At 45.1% G+C, this 12121-nt stretch overlaps 1 protein-coding gene across 1 annotated transcript in view; it reads right to left on the reverse strand.

Annotated features, from left to right (window-relative positions):
• The window catches only part of LOC122801254 (alkaline phosphatase-like), a 327942-nt gene that overhangs the window by 220805 nt on the left and 95016 nt on the right, over positions 1 to 12121 (reverse strand). The gene's annotated exons all lie outside the window — the stretch shown is intronic.

A 12121-nucleotide genomic window follows, 5' to 3' on the forward strand; every position in this document is an offset into this window, starting at 1 on the left:
TTAGTGAATGAGCTGTGTGTTATTAAGTACTTGCTACTGTATATTGATCTGATATATGGATATTAACTGTAGACTATTATGTGTATAGGACATGTCATTGAGGGCTGCTGTCATGTAGTAATGGCATACCTATCAGTGTCAGACGTCTGTCTGTCAAAACATTAATCCTAATGCATAATCTGTTGGCTAGCTGATTTCTGTCTGTCCTTTGTACAGATGTGCAGATGTCAGGTATCCATCTGGGCTGCTCACAGGCAATCTATGCTTGACTGACACTGACATGTCTGCCCAGCTGTGTTATGAAAGCCACAGCTAGGAAACCCCACCCTGTATGCACCACATGCCATGAATACCTCAGCTAGACTACCACAGTCAACAGAACATGCTTGGGTACACGTCTCCAACCCAGACACTGGCCATGTTATGTAATAAATGTTGCATACATGTCAATTGGAGCACCTCACTGGCCCTCTGCAAGAGACAACCAGATGGTTGGATGTTGCATTTAACTGTTACCCTGAGGATTGCTCACATGGCATCAGTTGACAGATGGTCTTCTGACAAATGTCAGGTGGCATGATACCACTGTACCCACATCCCCTACTCTTCTCATCTCTCCATGGACAATATCTTGGTACACACCTAGGAACACCTGCACTTATGGACCCCAGTACTGGTATATGTGTCAGTGTGCATTGCTGAGAATAACAGTGTCTGTGTGTTTGTAAAGCTGCAGTTGATAATACCTTTAGGACCTTCTCACACACTGCACCCCCCATTGCCATAGTTAGAAATGGCTGCTGCTGTAATGCACATTAAATGCACCTTGTCACACTCTTCATCCTATGGACTACCTGGAGCTTGCAGTACCAGCACAACACTGTTGTACAAATAGCTAGATAGGCATGGGTTACCCTCTGAGTCCTGGCAAGTGTGTGTATGTGTGCAAGTGTGTATATTTGTAGGATACAATATTCTGAGGCCACCTTCTCCAAATACAATACATCTGGCCAGACAGTATAAGACATAGTAATGCTGCTGACATTAGGCAAGCCATGACAAACCATCACCCTACTATCACTGTGGCATGTGCAATAAATGCATATCCCTGTAGTAGCACTGATGAGATAGACAAGGGGGTGTATTGCAGTCCTGGTCAATGTGTGATTGTGGGTATGTTAGAGTATTATCATGGGTTTCATTGAGTAAAATATCCAATTTGGGGTGTGGGTGCTGGGTATACTGTCTTTACACCATGGTACCCCCAGTACATGTCCCAAGGTCCACTGTTTGAGCACCACTGTCACCATCAACCATACAGGTAACTGAGTACACTATCCAGCCCAATGATGCATGTGCTGTGTGCAAATTATTTATAACAGAATGGACTCACTAACAAGGTACCTAGCAGCGATAAACTCAGGTCTCTTAGATGTGTCTATGACTGTTATGTGTTTGTCAATGTGTATATGACAGTATGGCATACTATGTGTTGTCCATTAATACTCAGTACATCCCCCATTACTATACTGTACAAGGCCTGGTGATGTTCCTCACTTAACAAGAGACTCGGGACACACCTCATCCTAAAAGCTGTGTGGTGTGTGCAATTAAGGCCAAACACATTAGTAGCAATAAGTACCTAGGTAGGGGTCCTACTCTCAGTGTTTCCAAGTAAGTGTGTGTGTGTGTAAGGGATCTACTTCAGTTTGCAGAATATACATGTCCCAGAAGGTCATCTGTCCAAGAACTGACTGGCAAATGCTAAAATTTCAAAGGAATCATGTCATGGAAATTCATTCCATCAAAACTAGTAGTAGATGTGTAAATTCCCTCTTCCCCACTGTATAGCTGTGCAGTGATACTGGAGTTGGTATATATATATATATATATATATATATATATATATATATATATATATATATATATAGTTGGCTGTCGATGTTGTGGACACAGCCACCCTCATTGGGGTTATTGTTGTGTGCATCCCCATGCTTAGTCTACTGTAATACTGTACAGTGTATGTTAACAGGTTAGGTAGTCATCACTCACACTATGTGCAGCTCTTCACCAGCCCACACCCTCCAAAGTGTAGGGCTGTGCCACCCACACCAGCACACCTATGTTTACCAACGCCAGGATTGCACTGCATTTGGGAAGGGGACATATACCCTGCCAGTACCCTCTTCGATGACATTAAAGTAGCAGACTGATTATTTACTGATGTGATGTTTTGCCTATTATGTCTTGGTGGAATTACATAGGCTAAAATGGGTTCAGTGCAAAATTAAGTACATCCATGTGTACAGTATTCTCTGTGTATTGCATCAACACAAAAGCCTCTGTGTGTGTGTGTGTGTGTGTGTGTGTGTGTGTGTGTGTGTGTGTGTGTGTGTGTGTGTGTGTGTGTGTGTGTGTGTGTGTGTGTGTATTATACACAAACATGTGGTGTGTGCCACCCAGTGCAATTACCATTGTCCACTGTAGAAGGGCTGCTGACATCAGCCATCATGCACTCAGCTGTATAAACCCCTCAGACCTAGAAGCAATATGGCACATGCAGTAACTGTTATACAGACCTGCTACTTGTGTTTTGCTGTACCCAGGATATGACACAGTCAATGTGTCACTGCAGTGCCATACCCCTTGTAGGAAACAACAGCAGACCAACATCCTGCTGACACATAGACACATACAACACAAACTGAATACATTATGGAGATCACTATCAGTCAGTGTTAATAACAGCTATAATCCAGCATGGCTGGACAGCTACACATCCTGACATGTAAGCATTAAACTTTCCAGCTGAAAACATGTTACACAGCATTATATTCCTGCACCTTAGTTCATTCACCCTGTGCATCAGAATCATATTAGCCTGTCCCTGCATCAATGGTATGGATGACAGGGATGTGCCATACGTATCATCATATGCACAGGAAGTGTTGTGGGTTTGCCAGAGACCTAGGCTGAGCCATTTGTTTGACATCATGTGCGTGTGTTAGGGGGGGTTTGTTATTAATTGGGCTGTGCAGATGTGATGTGTGTAGGTATGGAGGTGCCCTAGCTGTGTTGGTGATGTGTGTGTGTGTGTGTGTGTGTGTGTGTGTGTGTGTGTGTGTGTGTGTGTGTGTGTGTGTGTCTGTGTGTGTGTCTGTGTGTATGCACTCAGTTCAGCCATGTGGCTGCCCTATACAGGGGTTTGTTGGACAGCTGCAGATCATACATGGTAGGGTGTGCAGTTCACCATCTCCGGCCAAGGACATGAGAACTGTGCCTGACAGGGGTTTCACTGGCACTACCAGTTACAAGGCCAGATATGCTACTCTCCCCTGATGATGACACATGTCCTCCAGATCCGGGTCCCTGTTGGGATTGGCCTAGGCCACGTGTACGGGGCCTGCTGTGTTGTGGTATGGACAGCAGCCACCCCCTACAGTGCTGGTAATGGTACTACCACTACGGGAGTGGCTTTGACTTGTTGCACATCCACGTAGACCTCCCCCTGTTGGTGTTGCTGACCTACGTCCATGTGGCTGTTTCCCTACTCCCACCATATGCTCTAACACAGACATTGCACAATCGAGTATTCCCACCTTCTCGCCCACCCATCTATCCAGGACCTCTGCAAAATAATGGTGGGCATCTGCGAGATCACGGATGTTGTCAATAACAGCAGAATGAGTAGCCCTCTGGAGCCTCAGACCCTGTCTGGTATAACATTCTATACGTGTCTGTGCCTCCATGATGGCCCAAAACATGCGTCTGGTGACACCTGCTGTGGCATTTCTGCCAGGGGCATGATGGCCAGCAGTCCTCCTACCAGAACCCCTGTACATCTGCTTGTGTGGTACCTCACCGGTCATCCAGCTATGGCTGCTGTGTACAGACACACTTGCCATAGTCCCCACACTGTCCTGTCACATGCCACCACCCGCCAACTGTCCCTCATCTATGGCCACTGGTGATGGGGTATGTGTAGGTAATGTGACAGTGTGCGGGGATGGGGTGGATAACAGTGGGATGTCAACCAATGGCACAGCTTCAGCCTCTGACAACCTTGCCTGTGCCTCACCATACCTATCATTATTGTCAGAGTCAGTATGGGCACTAACATCAGTTTGCCTGCAGGAGGGACCCTGACCCATCTCGCCACCTGCTAGGGGAAAACAGAAAATGTACTTTAAGACCTGTACATAATTGCTTACCTCTACACATACACACACACACACACACACACACACACACACACACACACACACACACACACACACACACACACACACTTACAGGTGAGGTGGCACAAAGATATTACACAGACATCTCATTACCCAACTGTCAACATGCATGACATATGGCACTCAACAGCATGCACTTTAGCTATACTCAATCCCTATTACCAACATTATACATCTCTGTGATGCATTAGTTGTGTTAGTAGGTGATGCCCCTTCCCCTGGAACACACTGCACCCATGTACACAGTATTGCTGTGCACCTGTTCTGCACCCTGCCATGTACTGTGCACCATACCTCACAAGTGTACACACCATTGCTGACTGTGTATATCTGTGGCAGTTATGTTTGCTTTGTTGCTCACAGCCCCTATGTGTTTGTCTGACACATACCTGGGTTGATATGAGGACAGATGTATGTATGAGCAATAAAATCCAATTATACTGACAACCTCTAAAGCTTACTCTGGCTATGAGGAGTGTACACACCCTTATTGCTATGTCACCCTCTTCCCTGATATGCCATGGGGCCACAATACTGCATATGTTAACATTACACACACCTGATATGTGACATATGACATGTGAAATCAAATACAGTATCAAACAAATGTGTTAGTTCTGTAGATGTTGATTGGGATGCATACAATATGTGGGTTGCATAAGTGTGCACACCCTTAATATGGTGGTTTGTTGCACCACCTAAGTGAACTACAGCAGTCACTATTCCTGGAACGTGTATACTAGCATGGCCCATCTTCACTTGGCATTATTTAGTCACTCTGCCCTACAAATGTCCCCCGGCCCTGCCAGACTGCAAGGTCAGCTCATGTGCACAGCCCTTGAAGGTCACACAGTGCCTTCACTATTGCTGTGGAGTCAGGGTTATGTCTGGCACAATGTGTGACCTTGACTGTGTTCAGATACAGCCATTCTTAGTGAGCTTTGGCTGTATGCTTTAGTTTACTGTTGTGTTTCAGGATGACACCCCTCCCCATCCTCAGCCTTTTTGCAGATGCTTGACAACTATGGGCCACAAATGAGTGTCATTTTGCATTGTCCCAAATTCAGAACACCATGACTACCAGCCTAGTTCCTGCTAATGAACAGAAAACCTACAGGTGTACATTGGAACCAGCAAGGTACATATGGGGATGGTGGGTCTGAGGTAGAGTGAGGTGTTGCCTGTGCAGCACATGTATCTTTATTGATACTGTCTGTAGGTTTCAGCCTTGGTCTAGGTATACCATTACACATTGCAACACATCCCTTTGGAAGACTTGATGTTATGCATATGCTACCTGTAGAGAGCCCTGGATGATGTCTCCTGTGGAACAACTCTTCCATCTGATTACCATAACCCATAGGCCACACATATGCAGATTCCAGCTAATTGTTGACACAGGTACTGCACAGGCAGTACTTGCTAGACATTCCTGCAAGTCCCCAGTGTTACTGCATGTGTCTGGGCATCTTCCATGACCAGTTTGCAACATATGTTGTCATCTGTGTTGGATGGGCATCTGTTTATTTTCTACACTAATAGTGTCCCATACTTCATCATCCCATACATGCTTGTATGCACTGTTTGCCATGGTATATGCAATGGCAAGGAAAGGCTATGTCTCCCACTCCTGAGTGCTTCCTTTTGGATATGGGATCCATTCCATGGTTTGTAAAATGTGTGCAAGCCACGGCTGCCTCTGTTGCAGGTGAGTGGGCAAATGTCATGGACATACCTCTTGGACAGCAGACCATTACTTAGTGTGACATTGAGGACTCATACTTGATGGAAGGTGCATACTCAAGATGAGTGAATGCTGCAGTACCTAAAAAGCTGCTTCCACAATATGTTATTTGGAGTGTGTGCGCACATATGCTTCCATTGTTTGTTAAGGTATGTATTCCCCATATTTGTTGTCCTAACATAGGATTCCATCTTGCACATTCATGGCTCATGTTAGGATCACATTACAGGTTGTAGAAGTTGTGGAATGTGGTATTGTGATATGCCGTTGTGTAGATCTGTAACAGTTGCCATTGTAATACTGGTATATACACTTACTGTTGTAGTCACTGTATAAGGGTAGTGTTTCACACATGTCTCTGCTGTAGGCCATGTGTCCCACCATTATGTTCATCTCTTTCCACACATCTTTCACTGAAAGGTTGTTAGTTATACTGCAGGACTCTTACATACCCTTCAGATATGACACCATGGTCACCACTGTGATGCAGTGCAGTTAACAGTAATAATAAGTGAACATGTACAGCATGCATTATGAGTAGGTGTGTTAAATGTGTGCATGGCCAGTGTATTGGCAAACCTGAACAAAAGACATCCTTACTCACCAGCTACAGGCTGCTGCTCCAGAGGTATACCAGAGAGATGTACATAGTTGTGTGAGAGATGTGATGTCAGTAGCCACACCTGTGGCATTGGTACAGTGTGGGAGCAGCATTTTAGTACATCAACAGTACAAACCCACAATACCACAGATTATGCACATCTGTTCATTACTACACTGCAGCAACTAACTATGTTATCTGACATATGCATGAAGATACTTTACAGATGAGGATGGATAAGCAACACTGGTCTACTAATGTGCCCTGGGGCCTTACCTGCACACTTCTCATCCATTGTGTGGGTAGCAACCACCTCCACAATGCTATCTTCCAGTTCTTGACTTTGCTGGCAGGCGGGTGCCCCAAGGCTGGCGAGGAGCTCCTCCACATGTGTCAGTGGGGACTGGGTGGCATGACCTCCACATGTGGCTAGCTGGTCCCTCCTGGCTGCAGCAGAAAACTGATGGGTGTGGTGGATGAGGTCAGTACAATGATGTTGCACCTGCTCATAAAGTACAGTTTTGTACCTACCATAAATGTAGATGTTCGAGGATCCACATTGCTGCAGTCCTAACCATTGGGTAGTCCGCTGTCCCAGTCGGCCCGAATACCAAAGTATATGGCTGATGTCGGTCAAGGCGCATTAGACTGACGTCAGTACGTCAGGGTACTAATGCGCATGACCGACGTCATATCCTCAGTCTTTTCTTGCCCCAGATGTCAGAAGACCCTAAAAAGACAAGGCTAAAACCAAAAACCCCAAACATTCCTGCACCAAAAATATGTACAATATATACAAAATTACAAAAGTATAACCTCACCTACACAACCACCCCTAAACACAGAGGGGAAGGAGGGAGGGTAAATTGGACTGCAGCAATGTGGATCCTCGAACATCTACATTTATGGTAGGTACAAAACTGTACTATGTTCTTCATTCCACATTGCTGCAGTCCTAACCATTGGGTAGAATCCCAAAGCAGAGGTAAGGGAGGCTGGCAAATCATAAGGAAGCAGGAGCTGTCAACATGCCTTGCAAAATAGCTGTGGCAAAACCAGCCCTAGATTTAGAGTAGAGAGGAAGGTGATAATGCTTAGAGAAAGTATGCACTGAACTCCAAGTAGCTGCCTCCAAAATATCCTTAGTTGCCACCCCCCTTAGAAATGCTGTAGAAGTGGCAGTAGCCCTAGTGGAATGAGGCCTAATCCCAGCTGGAATCTCCTTGCCATGATGGGAATAACAAAATGCAATGCAAAACCCAATCCTCTTAGAAATAGTTTGTTTTGACACAGGCTTGCCCTGAGAACTCAAAGCAAAAGAAACAAACAACTGCTGAGACTGCCTAAAATCCTTAGTCCTGCTTAAATAATAACGCAATTGCCTGTGTACATCTAAAGTGTGCAAAATCTTTTCCCCCTTATTTTGGGGATTTGCATAAAAAGTAGGCAAATGAATAGTTTGGTTTAAAGCCACACTAGAAACCACCTTAGGCATAAAGGAAGGATTAGTACGTAATGATACCCTATCCTTATGGAAAATCAAAAAAGGCTCTACCGCCATAAGGGCCTGCAATTCAGAAACCCTTCTTGCAGAAGTAATGGCCAACAAAAAAGCAGTCCTCCATGACAAGTATTTCAATTCAGCAGTAGCCGCAGGCTCAAAAGGTTGTAGAGTAAGTTTCTCCAACACAAAATTGAGATCCCAAGCAGGAGTAGGAGCTCTACGGGGTCTTATATTCTTTGCCCCTCTAAGAAATTGCTTGAACAAAGGATGAAAACAATGGTGGGTCACAATCATAGTGAGCTGAAATTGCTGCAGCATGAATCTTAATGGAAGAGAAAGACAAACCTTTGTCCAATAACTCAGTAAGATATTGAAGAGCCACACTCAAATTAGGCTCAGAAATCTCCAAATTTTTGCTGCACTCCAAAATAAAAATCTCTTCCATTTTCTCATTACACTTTCCTTGTACTAGGTCTTCTGGCTTCCATAATCACATTTAAAACTTGTTGAGGAAGTTGAGACCTGCTGTGTTTCAAAACAGAATATGCCAGGCTGTTAGATGAAGAGAGTGAAGATTGACATTGAGCAGGTGACCGTCCCTCTGAGACAACAGGTGTGGAATCAAAGGTAAAGGCCATGGAGGCTTCCTTACCAGACTCCTCAGTAAAGGGTACCAGTGTTGCCGAGGCCAATCTGGTGCTATTAAAATCATCCTTGGTTTGTCTTGTCTGACCTTTAGGAGCACCTTTGGGAGAAGAGGCAGAGGTGGAAAGGCATACACATGAAGATTTTTCCAACTGAAAGAAAGAGCATCCACTTTCCAGGCTGTGTGATGAAACCTCTTTGTGCAAAACTTTGGCAGCTGGTGGTTTAGTGGAGAAGCGAACAGATCTATGTCTGGAGTTCCCCATGACACTGTCAATTTCTGAAATACATGAAGATCCAGTTTCCACTCGTGGGGATCCATGATTTGTCTGCTTAACACATCTGCTAAGGAGTTCTGTGCTCCGGCAGAAACCTTGCCTGAAGAGTTAGTTGCAAGCTAAGCAGTCTCCCATAAAATCATTGCTTGTCTGCACAACGGGTAAGAATGTGTTCCCCCTTGTTTGTTGATGTACCACATGACAGTTGTGTTGTCTGTTAGAATCAACACCTGCCCTGGAAGAAGTAACTCCTTGAAAGCCATTAATGCAAACTGGACTGCTAACATCTCCTTCATGTTGATATGTAGATGCTGTAGTCTGGCAGGCCACTTGTCTTGTATCCACTTTCCATTTAGATGAGCTCCCAAGCAATGTCTGAGGCATCTGTCGTTAGAATCTGACTTGCCTCTGGCCGGGTCACAGAGAGTCCCTTGTTTAGGTGACATTCCTGAGCCCACCACAAAAATTCCTGTTGAATGCAAGGTATTATTTGAATGACAGTGTCCAAATCCTGGCAGTGCTGTGTCCATACATTTTGAGATACCATTGCAGCTTCCTCATATGCAGTTTGGCATTGTGAAGCACCAGAATACAAGATGCCATGAACCCTAAGGCTTGAAGGACTGTCCTTGCAGTCAGCCCGGACTGAAGAGATAGTTGATGGAAGTAAATGGAAAGATTCTTTTGTTTGTCCGGGGTTAAAAAGGCCATCTGGGCTGCTGTATTCAGTCTCACACCCAGAAAGCACATGTCTTGAGAGGGTACTAGACTGGACTTTATTTCGTTCACAGAATACCCTAGGCATCTTAGCACTGCTATCACATATTCCAAATGCTGTAAAAGGTCTTCCTTTTCTTGAGCCAGAATCAGGCAGTCATCCAAGTAAGGATAGATATGAATTCCTTTTAGCCTGAAGTAAGCTATCACTGGAGCCAGAACCTTTGTGAATACTCTGGGCGCAGTAGATAAGCCAAAGGGCAATGCAGAGAACTGATAATGGGAATTTCCATCTCGAAAACGTAGATACTTCCTGCAACTCAGTCTGATAGGCACATGAAGGTAAGCCTCCTTGAGATCTAAAGTTACCATCCAGTGATCTTTGCCCAGCAGAGGTAAAAGCTGTTGTAACGTCAACATTTTGAACTTGGGAATGTCCAGATAAGTGTTGAGGATAGATAAATCCAAAATTGGTCTCCACATGTCCCCCTTCTTTGGTACTAGGAACAGGCGAGAATAAAATCCTAGGCCCCTTTCTGGCACAGGGACTGGCTGAATGGCCCCTATTTGGAGTAACAGAGAAATTTGCTTGTGAGCCTCTTTTCTTTGTAGAGGAGGAATGTCTGGCATGCCTTTGAAAGGAGGCAAGGTATGGAAATAAAACCTGTAACCGTGGTGAATGATATCCAGAACCCATCTGTCTTGGGTAATTAAATCCCAATTTTCTTTGAAAAGAGCCAGCCTTCCTCCCAAAGGTGCTGCCAGACGAGAATGTACTGGTAGCTGAAAAGGCAGGTCATTGGGTCTGTTTACGAAAGGACTGACCCCTGCCCTCACCAGAAGTCTGAGCAGGTGAACTCCCTGTTCTAGGCTTAAAAGAACCTTGAGCTCTGCCCCTACCACGTCTAGACCTACCCCTAGACTGGGAATCATAAGCAGGATATGTCCATCCCTTAGTAGGCCAATTTCTACTAAACTTCGGAGGCTGCACCTGCAAAAAATCTTTAACAGTTTGCATAGACTTAGCCTTGCCCTCCATTTTCTTTAAAACTGCTTCCACAGGCGAACCAAACAACACGTCAGACTGTAAAGGAGCATCCAAAATCCTTGTCTTAACATGCTCAGCTAAATTCTGATCCCTCAACCAGGCGTGCCTACGAAGAACAGAACCAGTGGCAGCCACCCTCGAGGAGGCCTGCACAGCATCAAAACCACATTGCAGTGAATGCTTACCCACCTGTTCAGACACATGAACTAAATCTTGAAACTCTTTACACTCAATACCTTCCGCCAGAGCATCCACCTTAGACTTCAATTGTGAAAGGAGATAATTTTGATATTTTAACATGTGAAACTGGCAATTCAACGCCCTCATGGCTAAAGTGGAAGAAGTATACACTTTCTTTCCCCATCTATCCAAAGCCCTTGCCTCTTTATCAGGAGGAACAGGATTTTTAACAACAGAAGCCTTAACACCTTTAGGCCCCTGAGAGACAGTTTCCGGGTCTGCCCTAGGACTCTTAAAAAGATACTTGTGAGCTTCAGGCACCCTATAGTACCTATCAGGTTTAACTGGGGCAGGAGGCAAAGAATCAGGGTTTAGGGAAGCCTCTGCAAAACATCTTCCACCACATTCAGAACAGGAGGTATAGCTAAAGGCCTATGCTGGGGTAAAACAAGAATTCCCTAAGCCTCTTCCTGGAATCAGAGAAATCTTGGCCTTCCCATTTAAAATGCTCCCTCATGGAATGCAGAGTCTCTGAAAATGAAAAATCCTCAGGAGGAGAAGCTGACGGAGTAGAATCATCCACATCAGAATCAGAATAAGGAGGATACTCCTGCAAGTCTTCAGCCGAAGACTCAGAAGCCTCCGAACACTGCTCAAAACTCTCAAACTCAGGCTCCACCCTGGGCCTCTTATCAGGAGGGGGCATAGAGCCTCTAATCATAGTAATCAAATCCTCTGCCATTTTAAGCATATGTTTCTTAGGCAAAGATCCTGAAGAGCTAGGAGAAACCCCCACTGAAGTTAAACCTGGCCTGCCTCTCAAAGAAGCCTTGGAAACAGAAGGGAGGATCTAACCACCTTAGGAAGAGAGGGAAGAACAGCCACCTGAGAAGCCCCTTCAGCCTGGCCTACCTCCTGAGAGGACACATCCTGTAACAGTAAAGTCTCTCCCTGAGACTCTAAAGAAACTCCTGGTAAAACCTCCGGCTCCACAGAGCCTTCTAAAGAACCGACGTCCGGGACTGCCGGTTCTTCCATCCTAGCCTTTGCTGCTTTGTCCTTGCGTTTTTGACGAAGGCGCCGGAGCATCCGGCGGCATTTTATAATTACAACGCTTCCCAAAACTAACCTGGCACAGTCTAACCTTCTCTTAATAGTGCGTT

Source organism: Protopterus annectens, chromosome 4.part1 (genome assembly GCF_019279795.1).
Source record: "Protopterus annectens isolate FY-2018-M chromosome 4.part1, PAN1.0, whole genome shotgun sequence".
NCBI classification, from domain to species: Eukaryota; Metazoa; Chordata; order Ceratodontiformes; family Protopteridae; genus Protopterus; species Protopterus annectens.